The sequence below is a fragment of the Heptranchias perlo genome, chromosome 20, assembly GCF_035084215.1.
Source record: "Heptranchias perlo isolate sHepPer1 chromosome 20, sHepPer1.hap1, whole genome shotgun sequence".
Lineage (NCBI taxonomy): Eukaryota > Metazoa > Chordata > Chondrichthyes > Hexanchiformes > Hexanchidae > Heptranchias > Heptranchias perlo.
Genome location: NC_090344.1, coordinates 2,300,491 through 2,305,317, shown reverse-complemented (window position 1 = coordinate 2,305,317; position 4,827 = coordinate 2,300,491). Strand labels below are relative to the sequence as shown.

The 4,827-nt window shown below is 44.5% G+C and overlaps 2 non-coding genes across 2 annotated transcripts; both read right to left on the bottom strand.

Moving 5' to 3' along the window:
* Positions 1-2,839: 2,839 nt before the first annotated feature.
* On the bottom strand, positions 2,840-2,912 carry trnaf-gaa (transfer RNA phenylalanine (anticodon GAA)). The gene has a single exon. It is a non-coding gene; the product is annotated as a tRNA-Phe (tRNA).
* A 1,017-nt stretch (positions 2,913-3,929) lies between these two features.
* On the bottom strand, positions 3,930-4,002 carry trnak-cuu (transfer RNA lysine (anticodon CUU)). The gene has a single exon. It is a non-coding gene; the product is annotated as a tRNA-Lys (tRNA).
* Between the last annotated feature and the right edge of the window lie 825 nt (positions 4,003-4,827).

The window sequence follows — 4,827 nt, the reverse complement described above, 5'->3', positions numbered from 1 at the left end:
CGACTGCTGAAATTCTTCCCATCTTATCATTGCAGAGAGACAACTGTTGGCTTTGCTGCAGGAGTTCAGTTCGTTCCACAATCTCAGGGTATCGACTTCTGAACACCCGTTTTTTCATTCTGGATATAGTCTGATGTCTTTTACCATTCGTCCAGCTCCGCGCTGAGCAGTGTCGGAACATCGGGACAAGAGAAGGCCATTCAGCCCCTCGAACCTGCTGCCCCATTCAATTGGATCATGAGTTGATCTGCAATTCATCTCTGTTTCTCCGTCTTGGACTCATATTCCTTGGTACCCGAATCGAAAAACGATCTGTCAATATCAGACTTCAAATTATGAATTGAACCACAATCCACATCCTTTGGGATGAGAGAGTTACAGCTTTCGGCCGTATTTTGTTTGCTAAAGTGATTCCTGATTTCTTGCATGATTAGTCCAGCTCCAATTTCATTTTGGATTCGGCCAACAAAGAGAGAGAAAAAGGCCGTCTTAACCGGAGATTGATCCTTTAGCGATCTCTCACAAATCAACTGAAACCAGTCGGAATGTGAATACCATTTCACTTTTCCAAAATAAAGGGAGTGACATTCATTGTGGAAACAGTCTAATGTCGCTCACTGCAGAAATATCCATGTCAGTGTGAAGGAGCTCGCTTGCAACCTTCGAACCTTCTCTGTCAAGAAGTATTCCGACTTCGTTCAAGCCAACCTCGTTTTTTTGGATATTTTTCATATGCCTGTTATCCAACCGCAGAATAAATGGTGGAAAATCAGACGCACTCAGCTGGCAATGCTTGCGGTACATTTTCTGGCAGACAAGACACACATTCGAACCCAAGAATTTGAGAGACGATGAATGTTAAGGTAAAAGGTTGCCTTCGTGTCCTCGAACGACCAACTTTTCAGTTCGCAGCGAAACGCGCTAACCAATTGCGCCACAGAAACAGAACTTGCAAATGTTCAAGGACTAATTCATCGAGCTGACGCTTCGGGTTGCCGCACTCAATGTAACAGCTTTCTTCCAATCAGTTTACTTTTCCAAAATAAAATGTGTGCAGCTTGCACGAGTCAAAATCTGTGCTGTATTATTTCTGAAAATTAAACTCACCTTGCCATTAAACACCTGTATGTTGAAAGACTCAGTCCGCTCGTGGAAGAGAGGATTGATTTTTGAGCTGTGGTTCGCCATTCTCTGATCCAGTAATATTCAGGTTTGCGGAAAATGAGATTAGATGAAATGAGCAGGACAAACCAGCAGGTCTGTGACACTACACGGTGTCTACAAAGTTGTCTCTTGCACTTACAGTGAAGTGGACGACAATTTTCACTCTTAAACCAGTAATTATTATGTTAAGAAAAAATGTGGCCGAGAAAGACTCGATTTCAGCGCGGTGACACTGGGCCAGAGTAAAGTTCAGTTCATGCGATTGCCGAGTGGCGAGAGGGTGGATTTGTAACTCCTGTGCGGCTGCGCTGCACATTATCCAGATCTGTTTGGAGCGATATTCCCTTCAATTCATCACTTACAGGGACAGTTTGATTCTAAGTTTCTTTTACCCGGTGCTTGGTGAGATTTCAGAAATAAACGCGACCCGTGCTTAACCCAAACTCGTCACTAACACATTGACCGATACAAGGCGGCCACACTCTGCACTTCAGTGAGATGAAAGCCGACAGCGATTTCACGTCGATTCCAATGGCGAAAAAAAGTCATTCACTGAAAGTGCAGGTCATTGAGGTGCCTTTAAATTCCTGATTGTTTACACAGAACTTCTTCCCAAAGCGTTTGAGATACACGTGGGGCGATTTGGGGACTTCTTCTCCCTCTTTGCAAAAGTTTCATCCGCAGCACAAGATCAAAAGTCGAGGGCAAAATGAAACGATTTGCTCAAATTTGAGATCCAGAGAACCAGAATATAGAGCAAGGTTCTGTTTATTGAGAAAAAGCAGATGAAACATTCATTCCGGAACGATACAGAATCCTATCAGCTCGAAAGGCAACGGTTCCCCCGTGTTTTGAACACGCAGCCTTCTGGTGACGCAGGAAGTCACGCAGATGGTAGCAGGAAATTGAAAAGTGGGAATTGATAGATTAAGTGTGTGGACAAAACTGTGGCAAATAGTGTTCAATGTGGGGGAGACCGAGGTCATACACTTTAAATCTAAGAAAGATAAATCAGAGTATTTTATAAATGGTGAGAAACTCGGTGCTGTGGAGGAGCAGAGAGATTTAGGGGTCCAAGTACAGAAATCGCTGCAGGTACAAAAATTAATTAAACAGCCTAATGTGCCGTTGGTACGACCGGTTAACTCGTTTGCAAAGAGTATACTGTAACATAATGATCACGGACTCGATTCTTGTAATTTACTTTATTTATTTCGCGTTTTTGTAACTTTTGAAATCGAAGCTTTAAAAAGAAAATCAACAGAAAAATTCACGGGGACCGTTTTTGAATTACATCCGTTGTAACTTTGCCCCTGGGCAGGATAAACACGTCTTTCTTTTGATTTGTCTTTCTCCAATTTGCAGATAAACGTTTAACTCGCGGCCTGTTCCCATTAATGATCATCAGCAGCAACAGACAGACAGAGCGGGTCTGACCGCCCCGAGATGTGGAAAATGGAACAGTTTCGGACAAATCAAATAGTCACCTGGCACCGAGAGAGACAAAACCAAGAGAAAAAGGCAGAAGGTAACAGTGAAATAACAGCCAAATACAAACGATATAAATAATTCCCATCCTTGATGTCTCTCTATTCAATCCCCAATCCTTCAGTGGCGGGAATTAAATTTCACTGCAAATAAATCCGAGAATCGAAGCAAGGACACAAACAAAAACTGCCGTAACTCGGGATTGAACCAAGGACCTTCAGATCTTCAGTCTAACGCTCTCCCAACTGAGCTATTTCGGCTCTGTACCCAACGATTACTTTGTGTTATTGTCGTGGAAGAAAATATAACCCCAGGAGGAATTGCCCCTCCTGTTCATTCCACAATTCATATATAAACATCGTACTCGGAGAGATACACCCACAGTTCATATATAAACATCGTTGTCATACGTAAACTACCAAAGTTTATAAATCAACAGCGCACTCATACATCCACACCCAGTTTGTGGGAGGAAGATCGGTACCGACCGCCGATAGAGCTCTCAGAGGCGGAAGCAGCAGCGACCGATGAAACTCTTGATCTCATCCTTAACACAGACCGGTAGATCCACCTGTGAAGTTACACCGCACTTTGATAGCAGGGACGGTAATTGCTTCTGAGAAGGCCTCAGGGCGTCTAATCGCTTCTTAGTGGCGATCCATTGTGGCAAGGGCATCTCAGAGAGGGGAAGGTACTATCAGAGGGCATCAGAGAGTGTAAGGGGGCTCAAAGAGGAGAGCGGGCAGTCAGATGGCATCAGAGAGTGTTTTAAGATCTGAGAGAGGGGAAGGACTGCCCAGTATGGGAGAGTGTAAGGCGGCTCAGGGCGCATCTGTGTAAGGGGCAATCAATAGGTATCAGAGCAGGTGAATGGCGCTGACAAGGTTCAAAGTGGATCATGGACTCTCTGAGGGTATCGGAGAAGGGAAGAGACAGAGCGTATCAGCGATGATAAGGAGCGCAGGGAGAATCAAATAGGGTAAGGGAGATCAGGAGGTCTCAGAGAGGCGAATTGTTCCAGAGTTGGCATCTCCTAAATATTACATTTTCAGACCTTCAACATTTTTAATAACAGCAAAAAATGAATCCGATTGAACCGATAACATGTCCGTGTCCCATGTGGAGGGAACGAGGAGGTCGAATCGGGAGGGAGTGGATATTTGGCAACGCTCACGGTTTCCTTTCACGCAGCTCAGGGTTGTGTCTGGTTCGAATCTGGAGACAAGAGGTTGCACTTTGAAACTTTTATCACACAGTGTGAAAAGTAGAACACAAATCGCCCAACGTGGGGCTCGAACCAACGACCCTGAGATTAAGAGTCTCATGCTCTACCGACTGAGCTAGCCGTGCCGACTGCTGAAATTCTTCCCATCCTATTATTGCAGAGAGACAGCTGTTGGCTTTGCTGCAGGAGTTCAGTTCGTTCCACAATCTCAGGGTATCTGCTTCTGAACACCCGTTTTTTCATTCTGGAGCTCGTCTGATGTCTTTTACCATTCGTCCAGCCCCGCGCTGAGAAGTATCGGAACATCGGGACAAGAGAAGGCCATTCAGCCCCTCGAACCTGCTGCCCCATTCAATTCGATCATGAGTTGATCTGCAATTCATCTCTGTTTCTCCGCCTTGGACTCATATTCCTTGGTACCCGAATCGAAAAACGATGTCTCAATATCAGATTTCAAGTTATGAATTGAGCCACAATCATCATCCTTTGGGATGAGAGAGTTCCAGCTTTCGGCCGTATTTTGTTTGCAAAAGTGATTCCTGATTTCTTGCATGATTAGTCCAGCTCCAATTTCATTTTGGATTCGGCCAACAAAGAGAGAGAAAAAGGCCGTCTTAACCGGAGATTGTCCTTTTACTATCTCTCACAAATCAACTGAAACCAGTCGGAATGTGAATACCATTTCACTTTTCCAAAATAAAGGGAGTGACATTCATTGTGGAAACAGTCTGATGTCGCTCACTGCAGAAATATCCATGTCAGTGTGATTCAGGCTGAAGGAGCTCGCCTGCAACCTTCGAACCTTCTCTGTCAAGAAGTGTTCCGACTTCGTTCAAGCCAATCTCGGATTTTTTGGATTTTTTCAGATGCCTTTTATCCAACCGCAGAATAAATGGTGGAAAATCAGACGCACTCAGCTGGCAATGTTTGCGGTACATTTTCTGGCAGAC